Source organism: Schistocerca piceifrons, chromosome 8 (genome assembly GCF_021461385.2).
Source record: "Schistocerca piceifrons isolate TAMUIC-IGC-003096 chromosome 8, iqSchPice1.1, whole genome shotgun sequence".
Lineage (NCBI taxonomy): Eukaryota > Metazoa > Arthropoda > Insecta > Orthoptera > Acrididae > Schistocerca > Schistocerca piceifrons.
The window spans coordinates 449412128-449424020 of NC_060145.1; positions in this window are offsets into that span (position 1 = coordinate 449412128).

The window sequence follows — 11893 nt, forward strand, 5'->3', positions numbered from 1 at the left end:
ATCATGTGTAACCAAACTCGCACTTTTTTCACGTGGCATACTGCAAGCCATGGATCAAGGTAATCAGGTGGCTGCAGTGTTTCTCTGTTTCCGAAAAGCATTTGACTCTCAGTACTACACCTACGTTTATCATCAGAAGTGTGAGCATATGGGGCGTCGAGAGGGATTTGTGACTGGACCGAGGGTTTTTTCGTAGGGAGAACGCAGCACGTTGCCTTGTACGGAGAGTCGTCGACAGATGTAGGAGTAACTTCAGGTGTGCCCCAGGGAAGTTTGTTTACTCATTTCCTGTCCATGTTGTGTATTATAGACCTTGCGTACAATATTAATAGTAACCTCAAACTTTCCGCCCGTGAAATAGTTACCTAAGATGAAGGACAGACTGAATGAAGCTGCACAAATAATCAGAGTTTGATAACATATGTAACTGATGCAAAGATTTGGAACTTGCTTTAAATGTTGAGAAATATAAAACTGTGCACTTCACAAAATAGAAAACATAGTCTCCTACGAATATAGTATCAATTCCTCACAACTGCAGTCGGTAAACTCGTACAAATACTTGGGTCTAACACTTACATGGGACGCGTCTGACCTCGAACGCTCGGAACCGCGCTAAACCGTACTTAGAGTACCGCTAGATCATAAAAAACGGTGATCTGTGTCATTTCCACGCAAAACGTTGCATTCTACGGCAAGTGTCAATTTAATAGAGAGAAACAAATCAACATAGGAGGGAAATTATACGTCATTCAACGACGTCATTGTACTATTACATTTTCAATCAATAGTGCAAATGCGGGATTTCGATGAACTGGTTCAAACAAAGTGAAATAGAACAATGAGAACACCTCAGTAAAGCCCCGTTTTTACATTCAGAATCACTCCCACATTCAAGCAGTCCGATAATAAAAGTTACATTAATTTCAGTTTCAAATGACGATATGGGTATGTCAGTGTCATAGATAACCTGACTTTCGCCAAGCATATTGCTACATAGGCGCATGCTTTGGTGCAGAAAATTGATTGTAAATCACAGAGCGAAGTGTGACCATATACCTTAACTTGGGGTTTGGCACATTGTACTCCTACAAAATTAGTAATCCTTCTGATACACATTTCATATTGTCGAAAGAAGTAAACATCATGGGATTCGCAATACTTTCGGTGGCAGTATCTTCAGCTTAACATCTTTGTTTGGAAAACTTGTAGCTATAAGTGCACGATCTCTATGACCTGACGAGTAACCACACAGCAATAGGCTCTTTTCACTTGTTACATTTTCCGGCCAAAGACTGAAGATAGGGAACGTTTCATGTTTTTAGTAATTTCTACACTTTTACTTGCCTTCACATATTTGTTTCGTTGGCAGGTTGTTTCAAATGACTTTGAAATACTTGGACCGAAAGCGTCTTGTGCCTCTTCAAAACAAATGTACAATTTGACACTGATAAAGACACATCAACTGTATTGCTGTGAGTAGAGTCACTTACAGACTGCAACACGCTAGCTGTAGTTTCCTTTCCTCTGTGAGACAGTGTTGATGATGAAGACATTTCATATTCGAATTGACTCTGGTCACTGTACCAAACATTTCCTTTAACCACACCCTGCTCTCTCATAAACACATTCACTTGCTCCATAAAATGTTGTGCCTTCTGACGTATACTACATCTTTTATTTACTTACGTGTGACAAATATACGAGGTGCATTCAAGTTTTAAGGCCTCCGATTTTTTTCTCCGGACTGGAAAGAGATAGAAACATGCGCATTGTTTTAAAATGAGGCTGCGTTCATTGTCAATACATCCCAGAGATGGCAGCACCGTACGGCAGACGGAATTTTACCAGCAGCGGCGAGAATGAGAATTGTTTTAAATACTTAAAATGGCCACGTTTTCCTTACTTGAACAGCGTGCAATCATTCGTTTTCTGAATTTGCGTGGTGTGAAACCAATTGAAATTCATCGACAGGTGAAGGAGACATGTGGTGATGGAGTTGTGGATGTGTCGAAAGTGCGTTCGTGGGTGCGACAGTTTAATGAAGGCAGAACATCGTGTGACAACAAACCTCGGGCTCACACAAGCCGGTCTGACGACATGATCGAGAAAGTGGAGAGAATTGCTTTGGGGGATCGCCGAATGACTGTTGAACAGACCGTCTCCAGAGTTGGCATTTCTGTGGGTTCTGTGCACACAATCCTGCATGGCGACCTGAAAATGCGAAAAGTGTCATCCAGGTGGGTGCCACGAATGCTGACGGACGACCACATGGCTGCCCGTGTGGCATGTTGCCAAGCAATGTTGACGTGCAACGACAGCATGAATGGGACTTTCTTTTCGTCGTTTGTGACAATGGATGAGACGTGGATGCCATTTTTCAATCCAGAAACAAAGCGCCAGTCAGCTCAATGGAAGCACACAGATTCACCACCACCAAAAATTTCGGGTAACCGCCAGTGCTGAAAAAATGATGGTGTCCATGTTCTGGGACAGCGAGGGCGTAATCCTTACCCATTGCGTTCCAAAGGGCACTACGGTAACAGGTGCATCCTACGAAAATGTTTTGAAGAACAAATACCTTCCTGCACTGCAACAAAAACGTCCGGGAAGGGCTGCGCGTGTGCTGTTTCACCAAGACAACGCACCCGCACATCGAGCTAACGTTACACAACAGTTTCTTCGTGATAACAACTTTGAAGTGATTCCTCATGCTCCCTACTCACCTGACCTGGCTCCTAGTGACTTTTGGCTTTTTGCAACAATGAAAGACACTCTCCGTGGCCGCACATTCACCAGCCGTGCTGCTATTGCCTCAGCGATTTTCCAGTGGTCAAAACAGACTCCTAAAGAAACCTTCGCCGCTGCCATGGAATCATGGCGTCAGCGTTGTGAGAAATGTGTACGTCTGCAGGGCGATTACGTCGAGAAGTAACGCCAGTTTCATCGATTTCGGGTGAGTAGTTAATTAGAAAAAAAATCGGAGGCCTTAGAACTTGAATGCACCTCGTAGTAATATGCCTGAATCAAATGGCATATTCAGCCTTAATATTGTCGATGAAAGAAATCGAAGCTCTCAAATCGTCCAAGCTAACCATTTTAGATGGTTCTAGTGGCCACATTTGCAAATGCCAATAGTGAACTTGCTCTATCAAACTGCAATATTACATGCACTTTTATAGTTTGTAATTGCGACAGTCTGTCTCCTTTGAAACGAACCCCTGCTCGCCTTCTGCTAGACAGAATTGATCTGTAATTTGATTTACTTTTAATGTTCTTATAGCGCCTGGTTAGTTTGCTATAGGAATTGAAGCCACGGTTGTAACCGTCTTAATAAATGTTCTCTAGTAGACTGTCATCAATATCTTCTAATACAATGGGCCTCGAATTTTTGGGTGGCGATAATTCGTATTCATTTTGACTGGACTGTTCCTGTTGTTCTGCAAATGAGCGACGTGTACTCCTTGAACATCCAGCCACCTTCAGGTCCAGGTTCTTCCTGTCCTTCAGGATCAGCATATCTAGTGTAACGTCATATATTTCTGTGTTATTCCCGTTGTATTTCCAAATTATTGTGTTATAGTGCATATCTGCGAACTCTCTATCCTCGACCCAGATTTCATTTCCATGTCCACCATGTCGCAACTTTGTACCTAATATTTTGACCACATTCATAGCAATAATTATCTTCACGATATCACTATAAACAGTTTACACAACAGCCCGCGTGCGAGCACATGCAGTAGTTATACCATCCACACAACTGAAGCCGGCCGTGGTAGCCGAGCGGTTCTACGCGCTTCAGTCTGGAACCGCGCGACCGCTACGGACGCAGGTTCGAATCCTGCCTCGGGCGTGGATGTGTGTGCTGTCCTTAGGTTAGTTAGGTTTAAGTAGTTCTAAGTTCTAGAGGACTGATGACCTTAGAAGTTAAGTCCCATAGTGCTCAGAGCCATTTGAACACAACTGAAACACTTGCAAGTGCAGCTGCAACATGCTGCCATTTGATGGCGTCAGTAGAAATGTGCGGAGTTTTGCATGGAAATGACAAACACCACTGTTGTTTTTATGATAGAGTGTTAATCTACACATAGTGTCGTGCGGCTCCGAGCATTCGAGCTCAGGGGTGTCCGTTATTAGTAGGGACGTGAAATGGAACGGTCACAAAGGCTCACTAGTTGGCAAAGCAGGCAGCGGACTTCAGTTTACTGTAGAATACTAGGGAAATGCGCAATCTACAAAGGAAAACGGTTACAAATCACTCCTGCTCAAGTTTGTGGGACCCGTACCAAAAGGCAAAAAACTACATCTACTTTTACATAAATCCTCCCCAACCAGCTGAGGGTACTTACGGCACCACTAATAGATTGTCCTCTCCCCCCCCCCTCCCCCTTTACCCTGTTCCACACACGAAGCCGGCCGGAGTGGCCGTGCGGTTCTAGGCGCTGCAGTCTGGAGCCGAGCGACCACTACGGTCGCTGGTTCGAATCCTGCCTCGGGCATGGATGTGTGTGATGTCCTTAGGTTAATTAGGTTTAATTAGTTCTGCGCTCTAGGCGACTGATGACCTCAGAAGTTAAGTCGCGTAGTGCTCAGAGCCATTTGAACCATTTGAACCACACGCGAATGGCGCGTGGGAAGAATGAGTGTCGGTAAGCCTATTAGCACTGGTTTCTCGAAATTTCTCATCCTGATTATTTCACCAGATGTAGTTTCAACAGTAAAACTCTCCTTGATGCACAACACCCCTCTTGTAATGTCTGCCAATGGAGTTTGTCGAGAATCTCTGTAACGCTCTCCCCTGAGGGAAATGCGCCGCGCTTCATCTGTGCTTCCCTGTCTCGTCTGTCAGTCGTACCCGGTGAGCATCCCCGATTGGTGAACAGTACTCAAGAATCTGCCGAGCAAACGCCTTATAAGCCCCTTTTTCGTGGATGAGTTAGATTTCCTGTGAATCTCAGTATGGCATCTGCTTTTGCTGTGTTTGTTTTACGTGTACATTCCACTTAATATGACACTGGATATAGTGAGGTATTAGACAATAGATATTGTTCCTAGCAATTTATCATCAGCAGTGTAGTTTTAGGCCTACAAGAGTGGATTTCTTTACCTTTGTTTGCTCAATATGTTACATTTATTTACGTTCAGGGTCAACAGCCAGAGCCTGGGCCATTTATCAACCCTCTGTAGATCATTAGCAAATCGATAGCCTTCCTGGCGTTGCCACTTTCTTATAGACAACTGCATCGTCTGCAAACAGTCTTAAAGACGCTTTCTACTAGTTCATTTATATACAGTGTAAACAGTAACGGTCCTGTCACACCTCCATGGGATCCTCTGGAGATTACCTTTACATCTGTCGATTTTGTTCCAGTCAGAGTGATGTGTTGAGTTCTGTCCGAATGCACTCACAAATCTGGCCCGATACTCGGTAGTCGCTTATTTTTTTTTCACTAAAAGGCAATACGAGACGGCGTCAAATGCCGTCCTGAAGTCAAGGAACGCGGCATCATCCTGAGCGCCGTTGTCCACGGATCACAAGGAGGAACAGAGCTGGCTGAGTTTGGCAATGCCACTATTTGCGAAATCCATGTCGATTTTTGTAGAGGAGATTTACGTTCTCCAAAATCGTCATAATACGTGAGCGTCAAACATGTTCAATAATTCTACAACAGACTGACATCAACGGTGTAAGTCTATAATTATGCCAACGCTTTGCTTGCAATCTGTAGTGGGCCCTTGTCCTTTGAGGAGAGGGTGTGCTCGGAATAAGATATACAACCTTTGCTTGTGATTTTATTTGTGTGATTATTCCGGGATATATATTTATCACTTCCCGCCTAAACATGTTATCAAATCACGGCAGGGTAACTCTTCGCCACCAGTAGAAAAATGGTGATTGTGTTGTGAAATATTGACACTTGGTAAGGTAAATTTTAATCTTCCAAATGCGTCACCACTGGACTGTTTTGCTAAAATGTTGCGCTAATTTTCTGTGGATAAAGTGAAGTTTGCGACAGCTCTTAAATATCACAGAGTCGTCGGCGTAAAGATCTGTTTCGCGACCTACCTGATTAAGTATGTCGCTCCCGTAAACAGTGTACGGTACATAACGGGGACTCACCCAGTCTTGTAGTATTCCTGCATCAACTCATCGTATCTGGCTGAAACGGAACGTATTCCCTATAAGTAACTGCTGCTGTCGAAGGAAGGAGTCTGTGGTCCAGATTATGTGCCTTAGGCACACGAATTGGTTTAATTTATAGGTGACGCCAGTGCGCCCGACTCAGTCAAGAATTTGTGAAAGCCTAGAGACAGTGAGTGCTCCTCTATTCTCTCTGAAGACGTCAGCTATCCCGCGAGAGCCGTCTTACTTAGTTTCAAGATCCAGTCTCTTATGGCTCTGAGCACTATGGAACTTAACTTCTGAGGTCATCAGTCCCCTAGAACTTAGAACTACTTAAACCTAACTAACCTAAGGTCATCATACACATCCATGTCCGAGGCAGGATTCGAACCTGCGACCGTAGCGGTCGCGCGGTTCCAGACTGTGGCGCCTAGAACCACTCTGCTACCCAGGCCGGGTAGACCCAGTATGGAGTGAGGAATGTTGGCATATAGAGTAACCGCCTACGTGTCGCTCGGGTAGCGACGGCAAAGACAAGTTAAATTACAGAGCCATTTAAGCAGTCATTCCCACCGACATCCATACGCAACTGGAACGAGAAGAAAGTCCAATACGTGAGACATTGGTTTACAGACTGTGGGCGTGGGTGTAGAGAAGGCAGAGTGTTGGAGTCATACCTGAGGGGGGGACGGCGAGCAGCGCAGTCCTAGTACGAGTTTCACGCGGTTTCCTTAGGCTGTTATAAAGCGGGAAGACTTGAACAGCGCACAATAATCTTGGTCATCCGGGCAATTTTATTGGAAACAAATGAGACTACAGATTGCACTTTTTAACCCTATGCCGCCCTGCGACACCACAGTGGTGTCGTGAGCATAGTATCGCGCAGTGGCCGGCGACAGCACGTTAGTATCTTTTGCGTTCTGTTGGTGTTTTGTTTAGGTAATAATAAGTTACACACGTCAACAAGTGTTTTGTTTTTAGAAGTACTTGTGCCTTTCCATCATGGCGGACGAAAGAGGCAATAGGATTATTTACGATGAACGCGCGGACGTCTTGTCTGACGTTCCGGACGACTTGGCCGGTAGGGGAAGAAGACATGGGATATTTAAAAAAATGAAAGTGAAGCAGAATCGTAGGAAGATAGTGAAATACGTCCAAGAAGAATTCGGCGAACGCTAAGATTGCCAACTGATTCGGCTGAATCAGACGAAGAAGACAGTGCACAGTGGTCAGACTTTGATTTACCGAGGACCGCTAACAAATTTGAAGGATCCCCGGGTGCAAACATATTTCCCAAAGATACACAGAGCGTATTACTGGGAACGATCTGTTTGAATATATTAGCAACGAAATCAACAAGTACTACAGTCAAAATTGCAATAGGAGGAAACTGGATTTTAAAAATGCCAAATTTGTCGACATTACGGGACCCGAACTTAGAAAATGGTTTGGGCTTGCTATCCTCTGGGAATTGTAAGAAAAGCAAGGATCAATGATTATTGGTTAACGAATCCGTTCATAGACACACCGATATTTGGCAAAACGATGTCCCGCAACCGATTCAGACAAATATTATCATTTTTACATTTTTACGACAACAACAATAAACTGGATAGTGCCGACCCGCTTGTCAAAGTGCAATTCGTAATCGATTATTTTTCCAAAAAGTTTAAAGAAGCATTTAATTTAAGTCAAAACATCTCAATTGGTGAAGGAATGATACCGTGGCGTGGACGGTTAAATTTTAAAGTTCACAATCCGTCGAAAATTGATAAATACGGCATACTCATTCGGATGCTGTGTGATTCGAGTACGGGATCCATTTCCTCACATTCCGGCGCTGGACAGCCTTTAGCAAAAACAGTGACGGAAGTATTGATACCTTCTGATGGAAACAGGCATCACCTGTGCATGGATAATCATTGTAACAGTGTAGAACTTGCAGAGAAGTTACTTGAAAAGAAAATTCGAGTTTGTGGAACGATACGGCAAAATAGAGAATTTCTGGAAAATTAAAGCGCGTAAAAGCTTATCAACGGGAAGGTGACAAGCGGCCGGCGACAAGCAAGTAAATTTGTACGAGACGTGCGGACGGCAAAGTGTTAATACTGTCTAGCGAGACAGCGGCTGTTAAGGTGATCGTTATGAGTAATTTAGCATACAACCACTAATATTACGAGCATAATCCGTAGCAACGCGCTTTGGGAGTCAAATTTCCATCATTTGACTGTCTAACTTAATCGTATATAAAATGCATAAGGTCAAAATGGAGGAACAAATAAATTTTTTCGGACATGAAGTCTTCGTCTTACTCTAGAAATGCCAACACCACATCCCCTGCTCCGCTTATCCGTGTTTCCACGCATTCTCCAAAGCGTTGCTTCCGTGGGCCGGTAAACAGCGGTCACATCAGCTGCCTCACAGTGCACCGCTAGTTCGTAAACATGTGTACTTACGGCTCTGCCAGACTGCACTGAGCCACCAGCCGTTCCTAAACACTCCAAAGATGGTACAAAGCGATGGAGAGACACCGTACTAGTAGTAACCTGTGCCAAATTGTTCACATTTATCGTAATAACGCCAGCCTCAAAGAAATGTAAAAGCCGTTGAGGAAGGCATTACAATTCTCCCTAAATTTAACTCGTTGGATTGCTATTTCATGTTCCTCTAGCAGGTCCGGTTTTTTTTTTCCTTTCCTCTTTAAGTCCTCTTTTATGCCTTTCATATGTTTGGCAACCACCTATCTGCCGTAGTTGCCCAATCTAAAGTGTTTATATGTTCCCTGTGTCTTGTCGTAAATTTCCTACCTGTTTCTCCTATATGTTTCGCTATGTACACTGTATTTTATAAACGCATGCAGCAGGAAATGTCGGGTACATTCCAGAGGTGGCAAATCGTCTTAGTCACAAGGGCAAGAAGAAACGGAAAAAGGAAATAACAAGGAATAAGAAGATCGTCACTTTACCAGATTCTGGGAAAATTTCACAGAAACAGGGGAAATTTTTTCTGGCATACAATCTTCAGTTGGTGTTCGCAGCAAACAGCGTAGTGAGATATACTGTAAAGCATGATGCTGACAACAGGATAAGTAAATTTGATCGGATAGTTAATATCAATAAGTGTATCAGGGAATCTAGCGTTGGCGTTTTTAAAGTAAGACGACAGCTTCATGTCCGAATAATTTTATTTATTTTTATAGGGTGACCTCGAATGCTTTTGAAGTGCATTTGATATAACTCAGACAGGCATATGATGGGAGTTTCACTCGTAAAACGCATTGTTGTGGGTTATGTTCCTAATATTAGTGGTTCTGTGCTAAAATATTTGTAACGACTGCACATTTAACAAAGTCAAACTCAGTCCATTGGTGATTCGTGACTTGATGTTGGGGACAAGGTAGGGGTGTCCCATTTCTGTCTCGGTCTGGGTTTTAGTGTTACCGATTTGCCATTGCCTTTCTCCGCCCGTTATAACCCATTTGTGTATCGATCGCTGACTGTGATGGGTGCTTGTGCCATGCGGAGGCTAACTTCTGTTGTGGATGAGTGCGGAAAGAAAGGTAGGAACGTGAAGGAACCTGCTGTTGCCACGCAGTACGCGCCTTTCGAGTAACACTGAGGAGGCTGCCGGGTTTGAAGGCTGGCGACCCCCCCCCCCCCCCCCCCCGCCCCCTCACCCCATACCACCCGCAGCCAGCGCCAGACGGCGTCACTTCACGAGACATCGGCCACGTTCTGAAGTACCACGGTCAGACTGACGTGCAGTCTCATGATCGGAAAACTTATTTCTCCACCTCTTCTCCTCATTTGCGATAAATACCGGCGCTGGAATTTCTTCCAGCATCAGAATTAGAACAGCTTGTTCCAAATCGAGCACCACTGATGCAATGCTTGTCAGATATCACGACTTGGCATGTGATTTGAATACAAATAACGTAATCCAATTCGTACCACATAAAGTGAGTCCGTCTGGCAATCCAGATTTAGGTTTCTCGTCGTTTCCGTAGATCACTTAAGACAAATTCTGGAATTATTCATTTTGTGAAGATCGTCGATTTTCTTCTCCGGTCTTGTCCTGTTCCGTCTGTAATGACCTCGAAGAGCCGTTAGACCCCCAAGCTTCCTTTTCTCCTCCCGAATGATGTGGCGTATTGGTAAAGAAATGAGCTTCGTATTCGTAGAGAGTAGTTTGCAAACCAACATCCAGCCTTCATGAGGTACGCTTCCCATTGTTCCGTAAGTCGCCTCAGACGAATAACAAGATGATTGCTTTATATTGGCCCCGTGCTATCCGTATGCAAATGAGCTGTCGCAACGTTCCCAATAATTTTGATTTGGAGAGGTTACACTGCAACCTTTCTTCTTTCTATCCTTAGCGACTAAGAGCGAAAGCACTAGTTTCAAATTTCGCAGGAAGCTCATTTATTTGGTAGAGATTGATTCGTAGCGTCTAACTCATCATTTTCAAATGACGTAATAGTTTTAAAAGCGCTTCGTGTACGAAGTGTGAGATTATTTTGAGTTTCATTACAGACGGACACACACAGCTCACTTTCAGTGTTTGCTATGCCGAACCGATTAATGTTTTTTGGGCGACAGATGTTCAGTGACGTGATAGTTACGGAATTGTGAGACATGAAACAGGAAGCAGATCTTAAAGTAAATTTGTTCTTTCAAAGCCCTATGAGATAATTTACAAGAGGTAATCACAATTCGTTTGAATTCAGGAATCGACTCATCGTGGACGTGAGGGGACAAGTGTAACGTGCCGCGAATACATAGAAAGAAAGATCTTTATCATTTAGCTGCAATATAGCAGGTCAGCAAATGGAAGCATTTAATTCCATAAATTATCTGGGAGTAGGCATTAGGAGTGATTTAAAATGGAATGACCATATAAAATTAATCGTCGGTAAAGCAGATGCCAGACTGAGATTCACTGGAAGAATCCTGCAATCCGAAAAGAAAGGAAGTAGGTTACAGTACACTTGTTCGCCCACTGCTCGAATACTGCTCACCGGTGTGGGATCCGTACCAGATAGGGTTGATAGAAGAGATAGAGAAGATACAATGGAGAGCAGCGCGCTTCGTTACAGGGTCATTTAGTAATCGCGAAAGCGTTACGGAGATGGTAGACAAACACCAGTGGAAGACTCTGCAGGAGAGACGCTCAGTAGCTCGGTACGGGCTTTTGTTGAAGTTTCGAGAACATACCTTCACCGAGGTGTCTAGCTGTGTATTGCTCCCTCCTACGCATATCTCGCGAAGAGACCATGAGGATAAAATCAGAGAGATTAGAGCCCACACAGAGGCATACCGACAACCTTTCTTTCCATGAACAATACGAGACTGGAATAGAAAGGAGAACCGATAGAGGTACTCAAGGTACCCTCCGCCACACACCGCCAGGTGGCTTGCGGAGTATGGATGTAGATGTAGATGTAGAAGTGTACTGTAAAGTCACTGCTGTGTTCTGTCTGTATTGTCGGCGTGAACGAACCGTACCGTCCAGGCCAATTTGATAAGTTTTGTCTACCTGACGGTACTAGTCGAAAATAACAAAAATATTAGTGTAACATCTCTTGGCTGTTATAAGACATCTTTTCCAATAACTTTTATTTCGTGCCTTACGATTATGTTGCAGTATAAAAGAGAGAAGAATCTAATAGTTGACTTCTTATCACTTTCAAATGGCTCTGAGCACTATGGGACTTAATTTCTGAGGTCATCAGCCGCCTAAAACGTAGAACTAATTAAACCTAACTAA